At 34.8% G+C, this 25,334-nt stretch overlaps 1 long non-coding RNA gene across 1 annotated transcript; it reads left to right on the top strand.

Moving 5' to 3' along the window:
* The first annotated feature begins 935 nt into the window (after nucleotides 1-935).
* On the top strand, nucleotides 936-22,119 carry LOC143227158 (uncharacterized). The gene is made up of 3 exons (XR_013014909.1): nucleotides 936-1,043; nucleotides 13,102-13,219; nucleotides 21,799-22,119. It is a non-coding gene; the product is annotated as an uncharacterized LOC143227158 (long non-coding RNA).
* The last annotated feature ends 3,215 nt before the right edge of the window (nucleotides 22,120-25,334 follow it).

The raw sequence follows: 25,334 nt of genomic DNA, 5'->3' as shown, positions 1-25,334 counted from the left end.
AACTCTATTCCTGCCTATAAAGGTAACCAACGCGATGCGCCAAGAGACAGTATATATTACTGGTTTGTTACAGCTGGTACACTTCTGTAATTAATGCTTACCAAACGAGAAACTCACATCGAGCGTTAATACTTTCACGAACAAATTATATAACTTCATTTGCGAAAATTTCAACGTATGATAAGCGAAGACCAAAGAACACAGAGCTGGCTCGTTTTCTGTTAGGTAAACTGTGCCTACGCTAACTGGAAGTTAGCTCCCTCATCGTTAGCTCTCGATAAGACATCGAGGAAGTTTCGGACTAAAAAGATATTGTTTGTAAACCTTTTTTTTTTGTACACAGATTCTTATCTGTAATAACCGTTATTGTAAACTGTATTATTGTTGGTATATCAAAATATATTTGCATTAAATAAGAAAGTGTGTGTATCAATATTATTAGCAAGTATCATAAATTGTATATATATTACGACATTTAATTAACTTCTAACTTTAATTTATTATATAATTCAGTTTCAAGCTATTTGAAATTGTACTACGTAACACGTCTCTACGGCAGAAAGAGCTAACATGTTCGGTGACGTGATTTGATCCCGCGACCCACAGAGTAGAATGTTCTAACCACCAAGGCTAACTCACATAGCATCTAGCTTTATTTATTACTTCCTGCTGATCACTCCATATATGTTATAAAATGACAGGGGTTAGTCAAAATCAGATTAGCGTGCTAGACACACACTATTTTTCTTATGGTATACTATTTTTATTAAGATTTAACTTGATTATATTTTGATTACAATATCAACATAGTTCATTTACTTCTATACGGATTTACTGCGCTAAAATTAGGGGTTTCATTACTTTCGGCGGACGTAACAGATAACCCAACGTGATTTTGCTCTAAGAGAAATAGATAAGCTATCAACACACACACACACACACAAATGTCTGTTTGGGAGAAACGTGTAAAGGTTTGCGTAGTAGTTCATCCACGAACGTTAAATCTACGATAATGCACGAAGCAAACCACTTGTGATTTCATGGTCAGTAAAGACGTATTCTACTTTATCTATGATGCTTCTTTCGTTACGATATTGGTTAAAATGATTGATATACCTTTTTTTTTTCTGTGTTTATTTGTTTATTATTATAACTTTATTATACAGATTATTTTCTATTGGTAGCTTGGTTTATGAATTTTGATTAACTTAAAACTCACAATTGGCCAAAATCTCGTGAGATTTTACTGGTATTATGGCAAAATTATCGTTAACAGTGAGAGTACCTAAGTGCAAAACAATATCTGTACAATTAATGACTAAGCAGAGTACGTTTAATTAGTTATACTCACTACCTTGATGAGCTATGTAGGTAGCGTGTTTTGATGAGAAGTTAATATGAACTTGTTACAAGCATAACATATGTCGTTTATATTCATTACTTAATTCAAATTCGGCTTCTCTAGATAAACTCATTTATAGTTATAGTCACGTGAAAAAGTTAGGACACCCTATGAAAGCCTGTGTATTTGTGTAACATTTTTGGATATATAGATACTTAATCTCAATTTCAACAATACTGAGAGATTATAGGAATATAACTAAACAATTAAAACTGAAGAAAAGACTTTTCAAGATCTTCTGTAAATGTAATTCTACAAAAATGCATTTTGCTGTTTAGCAAAACTACTTTACTTTTTCTCGTCTTCCCAGTTGTGTGATGGGTACCAGCTATAAGCTGGGGGCTAGCCTGGCATTCCATTCGTGGTGACTTGGTTACCATTCTCGTCGGCTCATATCACTTAAAACCGGAGTTGAAAAACACTGACTCTAACCACATGCCCTTCATTGGGCTTTTTGTCAACTTTTAGAAACTACTTTTTTTTAAAAAATTGTAGCCACATCTTATAAATAACTTTGGAACAAGTATTTGTCTTCATTGAAATCATAGCTCCTCTTCATCTTGCCATTGGCTGACACCGGATTTTCAGCAGTCAAACTCGTGATTAATGTAAATCTGAAGTAATGCAGGTGTGAAGGTTTTTCCGCACCTTCATTTCGAGACTATGTTTGTTTGATTTTTGAATTTCACGCAAAGTTACACGAAGGCTATCTGTGCTAGCCGTTCCTAATTCAGCATTGTAAGACTAGAGGGAAGGCAGCTAATCATCACCACCCACCGCCAACTCTCGGGATACTCTTTTACCAACGAATAGTGGGATTCATCGTACTTTATAACGCTCCCATAGCTGAAAGGGTGGACATGTTTGGTGCGACCGGGATTCGAACCCGCGACACTCGGATTATGAGTCGAGTGAATTAATCACCTGGCCATGCCGGGCTATTTCGAGGCTAAATGTGATAATTTGTGAAATATAACACTTATCTTTTGTTACTTTTCTGCAGTTTGTTACTTTATAAGCTAGTCAATTACTAACATGATCGATTCATATCCATTACTTGAATACAACAAGAAACTTACCACGTCAAGTGATGATCTAATGTTGTACTGTTTTACTATATATATTACTGCAATGAGTTTAGCTACTGCTAGATAAATACCTACAAATACAGACACTATAAAATAACCGTTAAAATAACTGTATTACAAGATATTGCAAAACGTGCAGAACAAATACATAACATTAGAACTTTTTTACACACTTGCAAAAATTAAAACTTAAACAATTAAAACAGTAATTTGATAAAATGAAACATTCCGAATAGGTAATTGAATTACATATACATGTAAATAAAAGAGAAATCTCTGTGAACAACAGTCAAGGAATGAAATAAAGTTCTTTATCAGGAATGTTTTAGGGCAGAATATCTGTGTGTGCTCTCCTGGTGTGGTTCAGATCTCTTGTGGTGGGTATGGGTTTTGGAATTCTGTATAACATCGGGGCAGTTGTTACTGATATGTTAAATTTGGAAACTCGAACTTTCAATGGGCTTCTGTAATGTAGGACAATTCTGTAAAATCCTGGATAGTAACTACAATGGGTCTTTAAGTGTGTCTTATAGACTATGCCAGTTTTCTATCTAGTTGGCACAGAATCCTTAACATTACTCAATAGTTTTCTTAATGTGTGTGAATTGTGGTCTAAAAGTCACTCATAAATTTAAATCAGCAATAGTTATTCTAGCTGTTTTCAATAATCTCTGAACGTATTGAATGCTTATGGTATATGAAGAATAATAATTCTCATACATGTTACTTCGAGATTATTTTATTCCACTACCAAACCTAGTAGGAATACACTTTTGTGGATAGTCATTTTACGTATGTTCTGATGTTCTGGAGATTTTGTTTCAGAAGGAAACAATATTAGAGCACATTTTGGAAAGCTTAGAACTTAAGGCTTGAATCAATATCAGGTTGTTTTAGGATGTTTGAACTTAACTAAAATATTGCTGCGAGCTACCCTTCTGAAATTAGTTTAAAAAGTATATCTATATTCAGGCATATTTACATATGTTTTTTATTGGTGCAGATATTCTGCATGTAGTATGACATTCTTCTTAACCAAATGTGGAAAGGCCATGAATTAATCACTCAACTCAGGTATAACTTATCTCTTCCACAATTTAGAAGCTCGTGTCACTTAGGTCCTACGTCTGACCCATCATGGGGAAATGCGAGTCTATCTCAAGGAGCGGCTAAAATACTTGGGCTCCTTGGAATGAATTATAGGTTTTTCTCCTCTGTTGTTTTGAGTATTTGATGTCGTATGCAGCGTTGAACTGTGTTGGCAGTTCCTAATATCCTCGTCCTTGACCTGTGCATATGTGATAACGATTTGTTCTTGTTTCTGTTCTATTCTGTGCTGATGTTTTCAAAGATTATCAGCCTTTAAAAAGGAGGCGAACAGTCTTGCAAATTGGCATGAAACACAATAACTATGAACAAGGATTTTGTTCATTAGTTCTGTGGTATTTGCCGATAATTTTGGGCTAAGTTGTCGGATATGAATGGATTTGGATAACACAATAATTATTACATTAAAAATCTTGTTGGAAAATTCTGAGGTTAGTGCTTTGAATAATTATTGTCATTCGTTTTTTTTTTTTTTTTCGAATTTCGCGTAAAGCTACTCGAGAACTACCTGCGCTAACCGTTCCTAATTTAGCAATGTGAGACTAGAGGGAAGGCAGCTAGTCATCACCACCCACCGCCAACTCTTGGGCTACTTTTTTACCAACGAATAGTGGGATTGACCGTTAAATTATAACGTCCTCAAGGCTGAAAGGGCGAGCATGTTTGGTGCGACCGGGATTCGAACCCGCGGCCCTGGGATTACGAGTCTAACGCCTTAACCCACCTGGCCATGCCGGGCCACGTGTCATTCGTAGACCAATGACTATATGAAACGATAAGATTACGGAAACGTGCTTAGTGGTTGTAGCTACAATATTACAAAAATAAATCAACAAAATACTTTTTTATATTATATATAAATTCGCCCCTTCCTCCAAAGCAAGTAAATGATACGCCGATGCGCAATGCAATGCCCCTAGTGGCACAGCGGAAAGTCTGCGGACTTACAATGCTAGAAACCAGGTTTCGATACTCGTGGTGGACAGAGTACTGACAGCCCTTTGTGTAACTTTGTTCCTAATCACAAACATACAAACAAAGCACAACACGAGGACAAACGTGGAGGTCGTGCATTAATATTAGAACCATAAAGAATTCTTTTTGTTCTCTTAAAACTCCATATTGGGCAAAATATTTTTACACTAATATTCTTACATAGCATTTTATTATTTTTTAAAAAAATTTTCATTATGTTGTCTATTTTTTAATTATTATCTTTGGTATGTACTTCATTATTTTTTAGCACTGCGTAATATCGATAGGAAGTTGATCTGAATTCTAATACTATAATTAAAGGACAAAAATCACGTAACATCAGTTAGAAGACCTGGTACAAAGGTCTTCACAGTGGTATTGTTCAGTCGTTATCGTTGAGATATTTGTATTTCACCTACTACACACGTTAAGATGTATAATCTTTCCAAACGTAAAGCTGTAGGCGGTTATTATGTGCAGTATTGAGTGAATGGAATTAGTAACAGTCAGCAGAACAAAAATAACAATTACTAGATGGTTGGAGAAGGATATATTATTTGTTATATTTCTTTGTTCATTTCCTCTTTAGAGTTGTTGAGAAATCTAACGAGAAAATAATTAGTTTTTGTGTGTTCTTATACTTCATTTTTGAAAAAAAAAGATAATTTATTTCATAATCAGTGTGCAAGCACCTTCTGTAGGAGTTAGCCATAATTTTAAGTAAACATTTTACTAAAGACAGAAAACTTCATAGTAATGTGTAATTATTAATCTTGTTGTGTGTAAAATATATATATATATATATATGACAGTTTCAGTTGTTGGAATATATAAACTCACATTGTTACAAATTAAGTAAACCTTCAATAAGTGGTAATACAGCAATTTTAAACGAAGTGTTTAGGGGATGTTTGCCAGTGGTTACTTGAAGGAACGAATGTTTAAATTACTTTATTCCAAACGGCATTAAAAATACGTTTAGTTCTTAGCTTATTTAATAGCCTAATAACACGCATTTAAAGCATTTAGTAACCAACTGGCCCTAATCAACATAGATTACAGAAAGTAGGAAGAAAGCTTGAATATGGTAGAATAGTAAATTTGTCACTATTTTCCCTTATTCTGACGTAATACACAGATAAGTATGAATATGATTACAATACTTAATATATCTTTCTACTATTTGCGTAGGGATATAATTTGTGAACTGTATTGGTAGTTGGATACATTTTATTTACAATTAATAAAAATTATAAGTTAAAACGAGTTCTTTAACAAACTCGTGTTGTTTAGTATAAGTGCTTTGTTATTACTCTAATATTAATTTATTTCATCGTTTCGTCTCTATAACCTGTTTACACGTAATAATCCAGATTCTAACAAGCTGTATTAATTGGAACTATTCATTGGACGGCGTCATCATCCCCTGTGTTAACTATTTCCACGCATGCGAAGTTAGAGATAAAATGAAAGCAGCTAATAAAAAGTTGCAGTTCTACACCAACATGTCCCGAAACCATTAATAAACTTTATTTTAATTGATGGCCGAAAAAGTCATTAGGTACCATTTGATGATAAAGATGTTAATACACTGCTGGCCAAAATCTTAATGCCAATGAACATGAATAAAAAATATACATTTTGCGTTGTTACATTCAACCACTTATTTGAGTAGAGCTTCAAAAGATGAAAATAAGAAAAGGTAAAATAAAAACAAAAAACTTTTTTAGCATTTAATTAGGAAAATGTGAACGCTATGAAAAGTAGCCTAAATACAAGCTGGTCAGAAGTTTAAAACCATATCAAAAAGAAGTCCTAAACAGGGTAGAAAATGCCCAACAAGAGGTCTCAGTAGTGAATTGCAGGGCCGTCATTGCGAATAACTTCAAAAATTCGCTTTGGCATGGTCGATACAAGCGTTTGCAGAAGGCTGGCTGGAATGTTATTCCAAGTGGTGAAGATGGTTTACGAAGATCATGCACTGTTTGGAATTGACGTCCATTTCTATAGACTTCCCTTGCCATCCATCCCCAAACATTTTCAATAAGGTTCAGTTCGGGCGAACACGCTGGATGATCCAAAAGAATCACGTTATTCGCTATGAAAAAGTCCTTTGTCCTGCATGCATTGTGGATTGCAGCGTTGTCCTGCTGAAAGATCCAGTCATTTCCACACAAGCGAGGGCCTTCAGTCAATAAGGATGCTATCTCCAACATGCCAATGTCGCCAGCTGCTGTTTGACGCCCCTGTATAACCTGAAGCTCCATTGTTCCATGGAAGGAGAAAGCACCCCAGATCATGATGGAACCTCCTCCACTGTGTCGTGTAGAAAATGTCTATGGTGGAATATCCTCATCGTGCCAATAACGCTGGAAGCCATCTGGAACATCCAGGTTAAAGAGTTTCTCATCAGAGAACAAAACCTTCTTCCACTTTTCTATGTCCCAAGTTTGGTGTTCTCAGCAAAGATTAACCGAGCTGTTTCGTCGTGTGGAAGGAGGCGTGGCCTTTGAAGACGTTTACGGTTTTTAAAGCGTTTCTTTCGTAGATGCCGTCTTATTGTTCTTGAGTTGCATTCTGTGTCCGTAAGGGCCTTAATCTGATTCGATGATCGGCTGGTATTTTGCAGGACAACCCATCGAATCCTCCTGCTCAACGTCGGGGAAATCTTCTTGGCTGACCACTGGAAATTCTCGTTCCGTATTTTTCAGGGTTTCTTAAGAAATTTGCAACAGCAGTTTTACTACGCCCAATCTCACCAGTGATGGCACGTTGAGAGAGACCTTGCTTTTGCAGCTCAACAATTCTGCCACGTTCAAACTCTGTCAACCTTTTAGCCTTTGCCATGTATTTACCCAATGTAACACAGAAGATGTCAGTGGGAAATATTGACAATGCTAATTCTTGAACACAAATGACTAAGTTTCGTTACGTGTTTACTGATTAACGCTTCGTTTCAGTATGGTCTTAAACTTTTGAGCAGCTTGTATTTAGGCTAATTTCATAGTGTTCACATTTTCCATATTAAATGCAAGAAAAGTTATTATTTTTATTTTCTTATTTTCATCTTTCGAAACTCTTCTCAAATAAGTAGTTGAGTCTAACAACGCAAAATGCATATTTTTTCATTATGTTCATTGGCCTTAAGATTTTGGCCAGCAGTGTATTTAATGAATGCATCGCCAACTCTTGTAAAACTCTTTTTACCAACTAAAAGTGGGACTGACTGTCAAAATTATAACGCTCTCACGGCTGATTGGACGAACATATTTGGTAGGACGGGGATTCAAACCCGCGATCCTCGAGTACCCTAACCACTTGGTCATAACGGGCCCATTAGCACCTAAATATAACATTTTGGTACTTTTACACATAAATTTTCGTTTTAAGTCTTATTATGCCTAGCGTTGCTGTTATTTTGGACTCTATTATGTTTTATTTCATGGTTCCTGGACTGATGGCACGAATATGCGTTCCACACTTTGGGGTCGTAGGTGGAGTGGGTTTCTATTACTGAGTCAAGATCTGCACAGTTGTGCTGTTAACTAGCTGCCTTTCCTCTAATCTATCAGTTGAAAATCAGGGATGGTTATGCGCATGTAATTCTAGTGAAGGCTTATACAAAAGTTATATAACAGCCAAACAAGCAGTTTGTTTAGGTCAGTTGGCTGGCTGATAATTACTTTTTAAAGGGAATTTTAATTGGCTGTAAAATGTTTTATTAACCTGTTGACTGCCAAGTATTTCAGCTGCTACGGCAGCTCCTGTGCCAGGTTTTTTTTCAGAAAAATTGAGTAATTTTTAAAACAAAGGAAATATGCAACAAATTCTATTTTTTCTCTGAGCCAAACTTATAGTAGTACATAACATGAAGAAATATGTACAAAACGTGAAACAATAATGCACAAAATGTCATATTTGGGTATTGAAATACATGACACATTTAATAATTTACTTTCGTGTCAAATGTTTTAAAGCAGGGGTCAACACAAAGAGCCACTTTGCAATCAGTACATTCGTATCTGCTTTCTTTCCTCGTGGATTTATCAGAGCACACTTTACACTTTCTAGTGGGGTACTTTTTCTTTTATGTTTGGGGAATAAGTGTTGGGAAGTGACGTTCTGTGAGGCGAAGGGGGTTTTCCAAGAAAGGCCGGCCTCCAGTGAATTTTGGGCGCTGGGTGTGGTAATCTTCAATCAGGGTACGGCTGACACCGAGTCTAAACTCCAGGAGAGACAGGTTGTTTCCTAGTGATTTGTAAACTACCAAAGCATTGTACACTGCTATATCTATCATATGAAAAAATACTTTTTTGTATCACTTGACAGCCTTGCGCATACTCGGATAAGCATGCAACATACTGTCACATAAGTCAACCCTTCCCATATAACGATTGTAATCAATGCAAATAATCCAGCATTCCAATCATTGTCATTAGAGCACTTTTTCTTGAAACTGTTCTTACCACGACTTGCAATTTTACGTTTACTCCTTGCTGTTATCGTCCATTTACCAGTGCTGGTTGATGGCCAGTTATCATGATCTTCACTAACATCTGAGCCTTGTATTTCCGTAATTTTCAAAGAATCTTAAAAATCCGAATCTTCTGAATCGCCACTGCTATCTTCAAACTCCGAACCAAGTTCAAAATACAACTCTAATGCTTCTTCATTTTGTAACTTTTTTCGTGACGCCATTTTGGATCGAAAGTGAAACAATTTGTAAGTAGATCAAATGCATGTATGGTGATTACATCTATCGTTGAAGTTAGGTATTACTGAAAACGAATTAACTCGTCCGTGGCACTGTGTTACCGATCAGCTTGGACTAGTTATCTCGTCTACGGCACTGAACAGGTTAATGCCGACTTGGTTTCTTCGACTTCTTTTTTTTTTTTTTTTGTCTAAGCTAATCATGTTTTGAAAGTTCTACAGCACTAGTAATAAGACTTGAGATGAACAATGAAGTCAACAGACTTTAAATTCCAGAGATTAAGTTTGTAACACAGTTAAGTCCCATAATACTAAAACTATAATGATAAGATAATATCATATTACATAAGATATACATGTAAAAAAAAAGCAATACACACATTAAAATCTTGTAGACTCAAATTATCTTGTTCTTTCTTTCTTGAGGGGCTAATGGTCGTTAGTGAACTGTGAGTTCAATGATTTTACAAAAATAAACGCTGCTGGAGATCAACATTTGCCAGTTTCACTCATTTTCTTTATGGGAGTATAGAGATACGTGAAGCTCACTGGTACGTGATGCTATATGTGTGACCTTAGTTCAAATAACTATTTTACGTAGGTGAGAATAATAAATCATGTGATGTACGTTCGGAGCCAATACAAAGTTTAACTTATTCGGTTGTAGGATTCAAACTGCGGAATGAACTTACGAGAGCCAAATATAGTTTATCGTATTAGTTTTAGAGAAATATATTAATTTCAAATTATCTAGTATTGTAGGAAGAGTATGCTTCATAGTTATACAACAATCAAAATATAAGCAAATATTTAACCTCTGACAAATGAAGATGGTTAGAAAAATATGTGTTATTAGTAAATAAGTCATCTTAAGCGCAGTTTATGCTTTAACAGGTTAGAAACTTATTAGTGCTTAATTAAAAATGCATATATTATGCGCTAGCATACATAAACTTACAGGAAATAATGTTTTGCCAGCCCTCCCCATTCCAACAACAGTGATATTGTTTCAGTAAAATAATCCATTAAGTTGCAATTTTAAGAACTTTGGAATGAAAGTAACGCATGAATAAAACAAAACCTTATTTCTGATTGTTTTATATAATATTACGGTGTTGTGCGATTGTTTGTTTGTGTGTGTGGGGAGTATTTGTGCTTCTTGATGTTGGTTTGTAAACGGGGAACTCACAATTGCTATGCTTGCCCTGTTTACACCTAAGTCTTTCACGGGATTGCAGTTATTTATCAGACGGACTTTTGTTAATTTAGTGGCCCGGCCTAGCCATGTGGTTAGGACGTCTGACTCGTACTCTGATGGCCGCGGGTTCGAATCACCGTCACGCCAAACGCGCTCGCTTTTTCAGCCGTGGGAGTGTTATAAGTTACAGTCAATCCTATTATTCGTTGGTAAAAGAGTAGCCCAAAAGTTGGCGGTGGGTGGGGATGACTAGTCTTACACTGCTAAATTAGGGACGGCTAGCACAGATAGCCCTCGAGTAGTTTTGTGCGAAATTCGAAAACAAACAAACTCTCTCCATGTAAACATATAATCTTGTATATTTTTTCTAAATGTTTTGTTGGGAATTATATTTATTGGACCTGAGACCAAGTTTATTGCTAGCTTATGGATGGTGTGCCACTCTTGAAGCCTATTCTATAATGATATTAATAAGCTTCAATTCAGATGAAAAAAAGACTTGACCAGGATAGTCTAACGTAGGGCAAACTATCTATTTAATAGCATGAGCCTTAACTAAGAACAAAGTACCTTGTTGTCACGTTTTTAGAATAAGAGAGGACGATAAAAAGTCCGATACAACATATGTTAATCAACAGAACTTCTAGCGAAGCTTAGTGTTTAGATGAAAGATAAAAAGAAATCAAAATATCGGTAGTTAGTAGCTAACAGCTCTATTCCCCACCAGCAACGTCTATCTCAATAATTTAAAAGAATTTGAACAATAATGATAAATAAAATGGTAGGCCTGAAGTGTTGAAGAAATACTAAATTTTTTTTATTAATAAACATAAAGTCTTATTCTCCCTTTCAAAAAAAAACAAACAACAACAACATCAAACCTATATTTATGTGTTAGTAAGCCTTGCATTAAAGTATCTGTTTATTGATTGAGCAAAAATGGTTTTATAATCGTCTTTATTTTGAAATGGGAGATCAGGAACTAGACATTAATTCTTTTCATTTCTAGTCTACTGAACGTAACACATTTTTTCGTGTATTGTGTCGGATTGCATCGCTCTCGAAATTAGATCTGACAAATTATGGAATCTGTACAAGATAAGTATTATATTGTGATCTTCACCTCATAGAGACACACAACCGAGTTTACTCTTTATGGAAAGCTGTTCTTATGATCCATATTTGCCATGCTTTGAGATGGGGTTAACGTTCTTTCTAAGGTCGTTATTCTTAACAGTTTTTATAAAGTAGAAAAGTGAATATTTCTAAGCGATGAGTCGAAGTTTTATAAACAGCAAAAGTTATAAACTGATCTACCTGCTTTTTACCAGTTGAACAATAAATTGTGAGGCTTATAAACAAATTCATTTCTACTACAACTGAAATCCTACATTTATCCATATGTGTAAAGTATCTCTACTATTAAACTAAACTTTCAATACTAAAATCTGAGGTTAGGTTTGGTGAAAATAGTGAGATAATTCTTTTTTGCAGTTTTTGTGCTAAAACAAACTTAAATCAAGAATATTTCTAAGATTTTAGTTAAACACATAAAATTACAGTTTCGTTTTTTTTAATTTCTAAATATCATTTTACTTTGTTCCATTCTCTAAAAGTTTTTAGAAACTTATAAAAATTAATTATTTCAGTATATGACATTGTAATAATTTTAATTTGATCTTGTTGTTATTTTGAATGACACGGTATCCTAGAATCCCATCTCAAAGATTATTTTCTTCAATAAAAAAAAATAAATTCTTAGCTAAATAACTAAGATTTCTTAACCCAAGAAAACATAAATCAATTTAACTACCTCGTAGTAGCACAGTGCTATGTTTGTGGACTTAAACGCTAGAAACCAGAGTTCGATACCTTTGGTGAGGATAGCACATTGTTTATTTTTGTGCTTAGCTACAAACAATTTAGTTGGTTTAAACTTTTTGTGAAAATAATGATTTGCTAATTTGATGTACACTCTGAAAATCCAAAAATACGATTCCAGTGTCTGTCGATAAAGTTTTAAATATCTGGAAACTAATTTCTCGGTTCTGTTACACCTAACATATTCAGATATCCAGAGAAGTAATTACTTGTGATGCACATTGATTCACTTTAGAGTACCAGATATGACGTCACGACTACGTGATCAAAATAAAATATTTTGATTTTTTTGTAAGTTCCTTAATTGTCTGATTTAAAATACAAGGTTTTTCTTTACTTTGAAGTATGTCTGAAGTAATACTACTGGGAACTGGGAATAGAGAGATTCATACTGAGGAAACGAGAAGCTAATACTGTAAATTAGAGATGAAAAATATACACTTGAAATGTAATTGTAAAACAAGTAAACGATTACTAAAATGATGATGATGAAACGAAAACCCGCAGGTCGCGATGAAAACAGAACAACTGTATGAGGAATTTCATAGGTTTGTGAGTAACTTACTGTAATATGAAATATAAATAATACATGCATTATATATTGGCATAATTTATGAAAAAATAAAATAAATTATATTAATTTATTCTATGACTAGCTGTTAGTTTTTCTATATCAACCATATTAATTTATTTTACTTCAGGCACTTTGTTCACAAAAAACCTTTTTTTATTTTCAGAAACCATATATCAATCAGAAATATGAGTGAGAATGGTTAGAACAGTTATAAGTTACAGCTTCTGCAGGTTTGAATCTAGAAGAAAGATCAGAGTTTATGAAGGAAGGTATTTTTATAGGTATGGAATCTGTAAGAGGACAGTTCAGCAGAAGTCCTCTTCTTTCCTTCTTATGTTAGGCCTGACAAGCCAGGTGGGTTAAAGCGTTCGACTCGTAATCTGAAAATCGCGGGTTCGAATCTCCGTCGCATCAAACATGCTCGCCCTTCAGTCGTGGAGGCGTTATAATGTGACGTTCAATCCCACTATTCGTTGGTAAAAGAGTAGCCCAAGAGTTGGCGGTGGGTGGTGATGACTAGCTGCCTTTCCTCTAGTCTTACACTGCTAAATTAGGGACGGCTAGCGCAGATAGCCCTCGTATAACTTTGCGCAAAATTAAAAAAAAAAACTTCTTAAGTTCTTTATTCATACTCATTCTTCGGTAATATACCCCGTAATTCATGTTTCTTACTCGCATGTTTTTTGTGTTTTTTGTTTTTTTTTTCATTTCAGAAACACTGACACTTATTAGTTGGATAAAGTCTTCACTTTTTGCCCCTCCCAGACGCAATGATTTGACCATAGCTTGAGATGCAGTGACTTAGGTTGTAGATTATAAGTTAGGAGTGGTTCTTTTTTTTCTTAGCGTCCATTCATCTTTTGCTGAGTTTATTATACTGATATGTTCACTGATCTGTTCTTCGGTACAGCTTTTGCTTAGGTGGTCGCAAATTCCAACCTTTTGAAAGGACTTTTATGCGCATGCTCCGTGATTCTGGTAGCTAAGGTTCGAGTCGTTGACACGAGTATTCGTATACTGACAGTGATTTTTTGAAGAATGTATTTTGTCTTTTAAGAGGAAAAAATTACGTATCCGTTTAAAGCTTACTGTTAAGGTGACTGCAGAATGAGTTTTATTTTATTTTTTAGTTTGATGGTATGGGAACCAGTGAAAGATAATACCAAAGTAATAGGACATTCAAGAATGTTGAGGTCAGGAATTTTTGGTTTATATATCTTACTGGTATATTAAAAAATACTTTTGTTGATGAGTGCTTAGAAGGAAGGTATTTTTAATTAAATATTTTTTTAACATTGATAAGTTCGTCATAAAAGTAATCATAAAAGCTGGTAGGGTTTTATGCTCTATGAAGTAAAATTTGTACTGAATTAATTTTGTAATAAATACTAAGATATAAATGTGCTGAAATGAGAGTATAGGCCAGAAAATGTTAGTTTGTGGCAATACTTTGTTTCGAACCTATTGTTGCGGTTAATGACCTATAGATATAAGAAAAGACAACTTAGATTTTTTTTTTGCTGTTCAACCATAAACTCTATATTTCTATGCTTTAAATTTAAATAATGTTGAAACGTTTTGATATGGTTTTACTTTCTGAATTCAATTAAAATGCCATAAACTATCTTTTATAAACTAGAGGTTTAAATTCGGACGGCCTTGACTGTAACCATTTGGTTTCATGATGAGACAAGAACAAATTACCTAGTATGGGAGCAACTGATGAGCCATGGCTACACCGTCAATTTGATCATATGTCTTATAATTAAACACAAAATGATATCCCTTGGTTATAATTTCAAGTAATTTCCTATGTTTATTTTTAGTTAAGTCATTGACTTTAGTGTTATCAGGAAATACTAAATCATTACTTAATTTGATTACTTCATCAAGCAGAATGCTAGTGTTTATTGACTTAATATCAAAACATGTGATACATGTAGATGACTCACGGATCTGACGAAATTAGAAAAATCAAAGGAGTTTTTATCAGTAATGTTATTGTTAGTAAACAGAAGTAACAACTTGCTTAAAAAACAGTTACTTTATAATTGTGTGTTCCTATGTTAAATACAATGGGTCTGATCAGTACACCTGTTTTATGTGGCTTAGGCAGACCACACATAATGCCACTATGTGATCAATCTGGTCTAATCTGGTTGTGTTTTCACTTGATCAGAAATGGCATTCTCTTTCTTTAGTTTTAACAGGAGTCGTTTACATTTATTTTCTCTTGTTGGGTGAGATCTTTATCTAAAACTGGAGTAATTTAAGATGACATAGACTTTATCGAGGTAGTCTTATTTGTTGAGAATGGCAACACTATCTCCTTTGATTAGATTTTAGGGCACTACATTATTTAAACATTTTAGATTATTCAAGGCAGTTACCTCATGATTGGACAGGTTACTATCATATTTATTGAATTTATAAGCATGAAATCCAGATAAAGCTATTCCTCATACTTGTACAAAGTGACAAAGTTATCAGAGGTGTACTCGTTTTAGTCCAAATGGGTGAGGGTGTAAAATCAGTTAATGATTTTTCAAAACTTACAAATAAATTAGTATGTTTAATTTTTCTCAGAAGTGATAGCGAAGTTTAAGCCACGTCACAAAACACGTTTCTCAGTGTCGGTTAAGACTCAGCGAAATATGAAAAGACGCCAACAATAAAGGAAGAGCTCGTAATTTGTAACCTACAAACTAAGATGAACAGTCAACTAGCTACGTCATCTTCTTTTCATGTCTGAGACGCGCAGTATATTAAATTATTGGTAATTGTCCGCTAACACAGTCTTAGCCAAACTTTTTGCATATTTTGTAGCAAATAAAATGGTTATTCTTAATATGGAATACAAATACATTTAACACTTTCATACTGAAAGATGAATGTTTTATTAAATGCCTACATACAAAATTTGTATAATGAGACAGGTTTTAAGGATATCATGAATGATTTATTAGAACAGGAAATAACTTTATCAGACATCTGCAGAAAGATGTGTAATTCAGCCTCTCACTTATCGCAATAAAATCTTACCATGACACATATAACTGGAAAAATATAACATGAAACTATTATATCTAGCACCTGAAACCTTATGTAAGTTTATATTAAACTTCAGTACTTGGTTGGTTCACCTCTCACTCTAATAATCTCCTCAAGGTGACTTGGCATGTCGTCGATGAGGTAATTTATGCAATTCATTGTGATTTTGTCCCAAGTTGTCACCAGAAGACAGTGCAATTTAACTACAATAGCTGGTTTAGGGTCGTAGTTAGCAATTTTCAAACTCAGTTCTGCCAAATTGTTCTCAAAGGAATTACAACCTGGAGACTTTGCTAACCATGACTATCTTGTAACATTACTCTGCTCGAGATAGTCTCGGTCCTGTTTAATACACGCACTGCCCACAGTGGCAATGTATTCTTGGAACATAAAGGTATTGCCAAATCCTGCCCTAGCATACGAAAAAACATACTCTCTTTCTGATACCTTTAAGGGATGCTATTGGCTTTTACTTGGAGGATATAAAGAGCAATTTTATCACCATCATAATTAGCTGCTCAAACATGTGCTGCACCACCTCCTGTGTGATTCCTGTGTGAAAGGCAATCTTCCCGTATCTGTTTTCTAGGCAAACGACGAATACGAATCCTACCATCAGCTTTAAGAAGCCGAAAATAAGACTAATCTGAAAAAATGACGTCGCCAGTGTCCTAACTGTAAATTGGTATGGTCTCTTGACCAAGTAACGTGGTGATCACGGTGAATTCTGGTTAATATCAGTTTGCATAATAACGTTGTTTGATCACTTTACTTTTCGTACTGTTCTTCTGTATATTTTGGAATGAATGTGTTCATGCAATTCCTGTAGTAACCTAAAGATGACCTAGGAAAGTTAAAACGTTGTTCACTACTTTATTTTAATACCCATATCAGCCGTCTTGAGATACATTTTTACTTCAAGTGGGTTTCTCGTCATCATGAAAGTATAATATTAGTATAGTATTATTAGTTACAAATCAATATACATATAAATATTAATATAAGCACTAAATCGAAAAAAAATAAATAAAAAAGATCGAACGTTTAGTTCAGTCTGAAAAAACTACATCTAAACATGTGATTTTGTGAGGATGCACTATTGTTTTGTTTCGTTTTGCAAGTGCTACCTTCCTTGGAAGTATGGTACCTCCATTCTGACTTTTCAGATAATCGTTTTTTGTTTTTATTATCGCTTCAATTGGAGTTAGTGTTTCAGAATAATTCTATGACAATGCTATCCGCTGATGGGAAGAAACGTTATAATGTAGAACAGACTGTTAAGAGCTGTACGAATATTGAACAGAACCAGGACAATAGCAGGTTGCAGCTCATGTGACTTATCCACTTCGGTTGGTGTAATGTTTTGAATTAAGCACAAAGCTACACAATGGGCCATTTGTGCTCTGCCCACCATGGGTATCGAAACCCAATTTTTAGCGTTGTAAGTCCGCAGACATACCGCTGATCCACTAAAGAGCCTCCACTTCGGTAATGGACAGCTTGTCATCACTATCACGTAAGTTGCTCATACACTGGCTACCTGGAAGAGGGCAAGAAGGTCAACAGTGACACAAAAAGACGCCTGGACATCTACTTGTACCACGTGGTTGTTAGCAATTTTCAGTCCACTGCCCATGATGAACGACATAATGGGCTGTGACAGACTTCGTAAGTTCGGATTAAGGTCTAAAAATTTTGTTTCAGTTCTTCAGTTGATCACGCATCGTGTTTGTCGAGATCACCAAAATTGATAGTAACGCTTTTACCAGTGATTTACCGGTTCATGTTTGAAAACCTGAAGTTGAATGATGCATTTGCTACATTCGCAATGAATAAGACAATTTCTCTAGTAGTTCAGTCATAACGCGAAGAGGCATCGGTGTGGACGTGCTTCTAAGAGGCGGACTTATCGTTTTATTGTATATTGATTTGACACAGTAACTAGTTTTTAGACTCCTTCTAAGTGCAACAGAATCAAACTTTCTTGATGGCCTAAGTATGGGGAATCCCGTGTCACCAGTTCTAGCCAACATTTTTATGACACAGATTGAATCTCAAGCGATCAATTCAGCCTAACATCCACCACTATACTGGTACAGGTATGTTGATGATAAAATTGCTGGATTTACAACTACAGAACACACACTAATTTTTTTTAATTACATTAACTCGATACACCCCAACATTAAGTTCACCTATGAACAGGAAAAAACTAACCAAATAGCATTTCTTAACCTCAAAATCACTAGAATTGATGCACAATTGAAAACAGAAATCTATACAAAAACCACCCATACTGGATTATGCATTCCCTGGGACTCAACACACGAAACAAAACAAAAACTCAACACATTAACAGACCAAATAAACACAGCCACAAAATTATGTTTACCTCATAAAATTAATGATGAAATGAACAAAATAAAACAACACTTCATCAACACCAACAAATTTCCTCAAAAAACCGTGGACAAAATTACACGCACACACCTGGACCAACAACAAACCTACAACAATAAATCCCAAGAAACAACAAACTACAAAACCTTACACTGCTGCATACCATATGATCCTGACATCAGCGAAAAAATAACCAATATTTGGAAGAAACTTATAACAAAACACAACATTCCAGTGAACACCAAATTTATTCAAAAACCAGGTACAAAACTAAAATCCATACTTAGTAAAAACTACACTGACAAACACAACACCAAAATAATTTATAAAATACAATCCAACAACTGCCACGACTTCTGTATTAAAGAAACAAGCAGAAAAATAGAAACTAGATTCAAAGAACAAAAAGAAAAAAAGAAAAACACTTTCACACGTTTTAAATCAAATAAACACATAATCATAGAATACTCCCAGATACTAAGTAAAGAAACAAATACAAATAAAAGCAAAATCAAAAAAGCCTTACTTATACAGCAACTAAAACCAAAATTAAAACAATATAAAGGAACACCCTATGCCTATACTAATTAATAACCTAACATATACTGCAATGCCCCCTACAATTCCGTACCCGTTTATACTCTCGTCCCTAAGACATGTGTCAGTTAACGGTCATATTCAAACTCTCTCTTTCTTAACCTGAAGATGATATAGGAAGGCCGAAACGTTGTTCCCTCCTTTTCAATAAATGTGTTAACACCCATACCAGCTGTTCTGAGATACAGAACCAAACTTTCTTCTAACGTAGGATAATGTCAGATATCATGCTGCCCATATAGTAAGGACTACTTTAAATAAGAAAGCATGTTAATGGATTGTTCAACAGAAGTATGATGAAAGTGTCATAAAACACATTTGAGAATAGTTGGGATGTTACGTATAATAACATCTTAACTCACTACAATACCATAGCGTTTGACGTTTATGCATTGACTGAGGAATGGAGTAGGACCTTCACAACGTTTACTGTTCGTTCAGAAGTATGCCTTGAAGATTCAAGGAATTAACGATGTTAGGGTAAAGGTGAGGACTGTATAGTTCTTTTTTTTCAAAAATGTGTCCCTCAGATATTGTTCCTAGTAGACTCTTCTGATCAGTTGGAGCTCATGTTTCCAGGATTATAATTAGTTGAGGTATCAGAGTTATAGTTAGTGAGATATTGTAAATGAAACTGCATATCTTAATGAAGGATCTTACCTATCATACCTTTGCTTGACTTTCAATGTTCAAATTTGTTGCAGGTTGATGACGTTTCTTTGTTTTGTTATTATGCACAAAGTAACACAAAGGGCTATCAGTGCTCTGTCCCCTAGGGGTATTGAAGCCTTGTTTCTAGCAGTAGAAGTACGCAGACATACCACTGTGCCACTGAAGGAAAGGGGTTGATGACGTAATAAAAATCTTTTTCAATAGATGTGTCATCCATATTGAAAACATTATTCAATTGTGGACTGAAATCACTTGCTTTGAAAATTATTGTGGTTGAGTAAATGTTTCAACACCCTTCAGTTAACATTTCACATTGAATGAAATTATGAGAAAACAGTTTAATATGAAGATTTGGTTTAAAATGACACGTTATACGTTTATCGTATGATTCTGATCTTTAAAAAACTTAGAAAATACTTACTGTATGAAATTAATTTTTTCTATTATATTTCCCCATTCTGATATTTAAAAAAAAAGGAATAGGTGAGATGGAAAGACATGAGATCTTATTTGCCCAGCGATATGATCGATAGAAAAATAAGATCTATAACTTTGGTTTTACATCTCTTCAGTTTAACTGGAAGATTTTGGTTAACACTTCTTAGTAGCTGCACTTCGACAACAAATTTTTATTGTTTGTTTGTTTTTTGAAATTCGCGCAAAGCTACTTGAGGGCTATCTGCGCTAGCCGAAGCTAATTTAGCAGTGTATGACTAGAGGAAAGGCATCTATTCATCACCACCCACTGCCAACACTTGGACTACTCTTTTACCAACGAAGACTAGATTGACCGTGACATTATAACGCCCCAACGGCTGAAAGGGCGAGCATGTTTGATGCGACGGGGATTCGAACCCGCGACCCTCAGATTACGAGTCGAACGCCTTTACATACCTGGCCATGCCGGGCCAAAATTATTATTAACAAATACCATTTTCTGTGTCAGAGAAATCGGATATTATTATTTTCAACTTACAAGGCGAAAATAAATTATTGAAACTTTTTATAGTTTTAACATTGCTTAGTTTCCATAAAAGTTGACATAATACATCCAAGAATAACTTTTGTGTCAAAGTATAACTTAGGCCTAAGATTGTTTAAATTATCTTTCATTTTTCGGCTTTCTAAGAAAATATGTTACAAAATACTTGAGACTTTTATAATAGTTGATAATGTTAAGAAAGAACCGTTTAATATTTTAAACTGATTATTTATACTAAAGCTTATGTATCTTCCAGTATGCGTTGTTATGATTACTCTTGTTTTTCAACACAAATTTTATGTGAAAAACTTAAAATTTAGAAATTCTAAAGTAAAGCTAACACCATTATGTGTGAATTTAAGAGGTTTTGAATTAACCTAAAACTAATATTTGTAAAGAAAACTAAGGTCGAGTTTGTTGTAAAATTTGTGAGTTGGTATTTAATATCATGTAAATCATATTCAGTAGCCTATTCCATAAACTGATTCATTAATAAGTATCTTCTAATTTTAGCACTTTTGTCGGAGGCTAATTACGGCGAAATGTTTTTGTCATTGCAATATTGGAAACATATTCATTGTCTGTAATAGTTATGATTCTTTTCTTTCACAAAGCACAAATGGCCGGTTATTCATCCAGACACATCTGTGGAATCAAGGCTTGAAATATTATCTCACGACTGTTAATAGTTATATTGGTAAAACAAAGTTGGCGGAACACACACCAGCACTCTAGAACAACGTGTTGTGTCATCGAATGACCAATTATAGAAATTGCTCATTTCCGACACTGTAAATTTGCTTTTATCTGGCAAGAAGACAGGGAACAGAGATCGCAGACAAGAGACTAGTAATGGAACATTTTTGTTTGAAATAAGATCAGGAAAACAAAAGTATTTTATATGAACTAAATGTATAAGAAGAGAAGTACGAATACAATGTATTCTCTCCAACTTTAAGATAGCAAAAAACAACAACAACATAAACATACAAACAACAACTGGTATTTAATGCAGAAGTAAAATGCTTCGAATAAATGCAAAATTTGTTTTAATCATTGAAGAAAACAAAATCATTTATTTCATAAGAATTTATCATTAAGATGTATAACAGCCCATAACTGTAGTCAATGTTTATATGTTTTTTTTTATTCTCATAGCAAAGCTACACCGGGCTGTCTCCCGTCTCCACCGAAAGGAATCAAATTGCTAATTATAGCGTTGTAAGGTCGAAAACTTAGCATCGTCCCAACGGGGGGAACTAAGTACATCCCTCTTGAAAGGAAATGCTTGTTGTTTTAAACGTACGGAATTTGGTGTACCAATTGTCATCTAATAATCGGACCATGATCTGTATCAAATAAACTTTTTCTAAGCTCCTAATAATTTGACACACTGCGTTTTACGACCTTTCTACAATTATCTGTATAGAATGTACATTTTATAGGAATAAAGTCAAAAATCCTAATAAAGAAATATAGTTTGACAAAAGTAGCTGCTGCAAGTCGAGCGTGAAAACTGACTGTAATGGTTTTCATTACAAGTTGAAGTTATGAAGCTGCTGACTAAAGTATTGTAAACTGTCTTTGAACTAACACAGAACTCTCAAACCTTGTTTCACTCAGTGTAGGTGTTAATGCATAACAGAATATTATAATGTTCCTTGTTATCTGTCTCGAAGGTGAAATAAACCAGACATGGAATTTGTAGCATCAAAAGTTTAAAATGGAAATAAGTGTCAGTAAAAGAGACAATTAAAATAATTATGTTTAGGGTATTAGTCCTGGTGGGATCGGCATGGCCAGGTGGTTAGGGTATTAGTCCTGGTAGGACCGGCATGGCCAGGTGGTTAGGGTATTAGTCTTGGTAGGATCGGCATGGCCAGATGGTTAGGGTATTTGTACTGGTAGGATCGGCATGGCTAGGTGGTTAGGGTATTAGTCCTGGTGGGATCAGCATGGCCAGGTGGTTAGGGTATTAGTCCTGGTAGGATCGGCATGACCAGGTGGTTAGGGTATTAGTCCTGGTAGGATCGGCATGGCCAGGTGGTTAGGGTATTAGTTCTGGTAGGATCGGCATGGCCAGTGGTTAGGGTATTAGTCTTGGTAGGATCGGCATGGCCAGGTGGTAAGGGTATTAGTGCTAGTAGGATCGGCATGGCCAGGTGGTAAGGGTATTAGTCCTGGTAGGATTGGCATGGCCAGGTGGTTAGGGTATTAGTCCTGGTAGGATCGACCTTGCCAGGCGGTTAGGGTATTAGTCCTTTTAGGATCGGCATGGCCAGGTGGTAAGAGTATTAGTCCTGGTAGGATCGGCATGGCCAAGTGGTTAGGGAGATCGACTCTAAATCTGCGGATTCGAATCCCCGTCACACCAAACATGCTCGCCCTTTCAACAGTGGGGGGCTTTATAATGTGACGGTCAATCCAATTATCTGTTGATAAAAGAGTAACCCAAGGGTTGGCGGTGGGTGGTGGTGACTAGCTATCTTCTCTCTAGTCTTATACCGCTACATTGGGGACGGCTAACGCTGATAGCCATCGTGTAGTTTTGGGCGAAATTCAAGAACAAAGAAACGACTAGTCCTGGTATGACCTAGTAGTTAGTAAGGCCTAATTGTGATTTCTACGATTCATGGTTAATGTCCCGTTGCTGCAAAATCACACCACTCATTTTCGGGCTGGGGATATGGGTACGCTATAAAAGTAACAACCATTAAATCTCACCATCTGGTAAGATAAAGACAGCCCACAAATGAGAGATAGATATTGTTGACCAGCTCTATTTCTTCTAGTCTGCCGGTTCAAAATTAGTTATTGTAGCTCCACTCAAATATTTTAAAGAAACCTAAGAAAATAAGTGTTCAAACCCCATTCGTATTTTCTAAGAAAATAAATACCATAAATAGTCAACAGAAAACATACAGGATTTTCGATATTTATTTTCCTAAAGAATCAACTCAATTTTAAATTTAAATGGTGTTGGCTTTTGTCTGATATAATTATATTTGTGAAGAAAAAACCCACTTTATGTGGTAAGTTCTATCTGCGACATGAGATAATATCTATATACACACATTAAGATTTTACTCGTATATTTACAATACAGATAGCTTTTTTTTTTTTTCTGCAGGAACAACCATATAGTACTTACAGTTCAATGTAAAATCCCACCTTTTATTTTCCAATTAAAACGTCTGTGAATTCAGTTTGCGGGTAGCAATTTTCGTATGGTAGAAAGAACAACATTGGAGAAGAAGCTCAAGTCGAGTTAAACAGTTATTAGCGATATACACTGCATTGTTAAAAAAGATTAAACAGCATTGATTTTAAAATATAAAAATATTTTATTCTGAATTAAAAATTAATGCATTATTGGAAATATTGTATACATTTTTGAATATTAATTAATAGCAAGCGAAAAGGTAACAGTCAGTTATACATTAATGAATTTAAAAAAAAAAATCATAAATACATAGAATGGCCTCTTTCGTAACTGACAAAGATTGTTTTAGTCAAGGTTAAAACTTTTGGTTCGTACCTGTTGGTAAGATGTAAAGAAAACTGTATCCCAACTGTTTACGTATGAAATTCCTTTTGGATGTTACGATCTTAATAGTAATCAGTTTATTTGAAATCTTCATTTAAGTATACAGAAATCTGTTGGCTGTCTTTACATGTCCAAATTTGTTTTCGCTCACTTTAAATTTTTATTAAAGATAATTCAACAGATAGACTAGTCCTCTGACTTTCACAGTACGCTGTAGTACAGCGGTAAGTCTACGGATTTAAAAATCTAAAATTAGGGGTTTGATTCCCCTCGGTGGACCCAACAGATAGTCCGATGTGGTTTTGTTATAAGAAAACACACACAAGATTGTTTTAATAGACCCAACATGGCTAGGTGGGTTAAGGTGTTCGAGTCGTGATCTGAGGCTCACGAGTTCGAATCCCTGTCACACCAAACATGCTCGCCCTTTCAGCCGTGGGGTTTTATAAATAGACGGTCAATCCCACTATTCGTTGGTAAAAGAGTAGCACAAGAGTTGGCGGTGGGTGGTGATGACTAGTCTTACACTGTTATATTAGAGACGGCTGGTAGTTTTACGCGAAATTGAAAAAAAAAAACAGACTTTCACAGTAAATGCTAATTCAAATCAATGTAGGAATATTTTTCTTGATTAGAAGTTATTGATAATATAATGCCGATCAGTGAAAGCTCATTCGCTAAATTCAAATTTAACTAAACAAGAGGTAGGCTTACTGAAAACAAAGATAGAAAACATGTAAATTTTAGCGGAATTAATTCATATCGATTTAAAACAGAGTACAAGTAGTGACTGGTGGTGAATATGTTAAAACTTGTGTGGTCTATCATCAAATTAGTTTTGTATGTTGTGTTGTCTAAAAGTTTTGGAGAAATCTTAAAAATACTGTTTTTCTAATACAATTTTAATTATCAATTTAATCAGAACAAAGAGCGAAAAAAGAACTTTTAAAAATTGATAGCCATTATTTTGTCCTTTCATTACTGTATTTCTCCTATTTATTTTCTTCTTCATGGTATTCAAAGCATATTTTAAAAAAGTTCGAGTATATTTAATAGTTTAGCTGGAGTGCCCGCCCCCTGGACGGAATTTATGTAAATTCGTGACTAATGAAAAGTTATAAAGCGCCTATAAAAATTAGAAAACACA

Source organism: Tachypleus tridentatus, chromosome 9 (genome assembly GCF_004210375.1).
Source record: "Tachypleus tridentatus isolate NWPU-2018 chromosome 9, ASM421037v1, whole genome shotgun sequence".
In the NCBI taxonomy this organism is placed as follows: domain Eukaryota; kingdom Metazoa; phylum Arthropoda; class Merostomata; order Xiphosura; family Limulidae; genus Tachypleus; species Tachypleus tridentatus.
The sequence above is the reverse complement of the archived record's forward strand: the minus strand, read 5'-3'. Positions and strand labels throughout refer to the sequence as shown.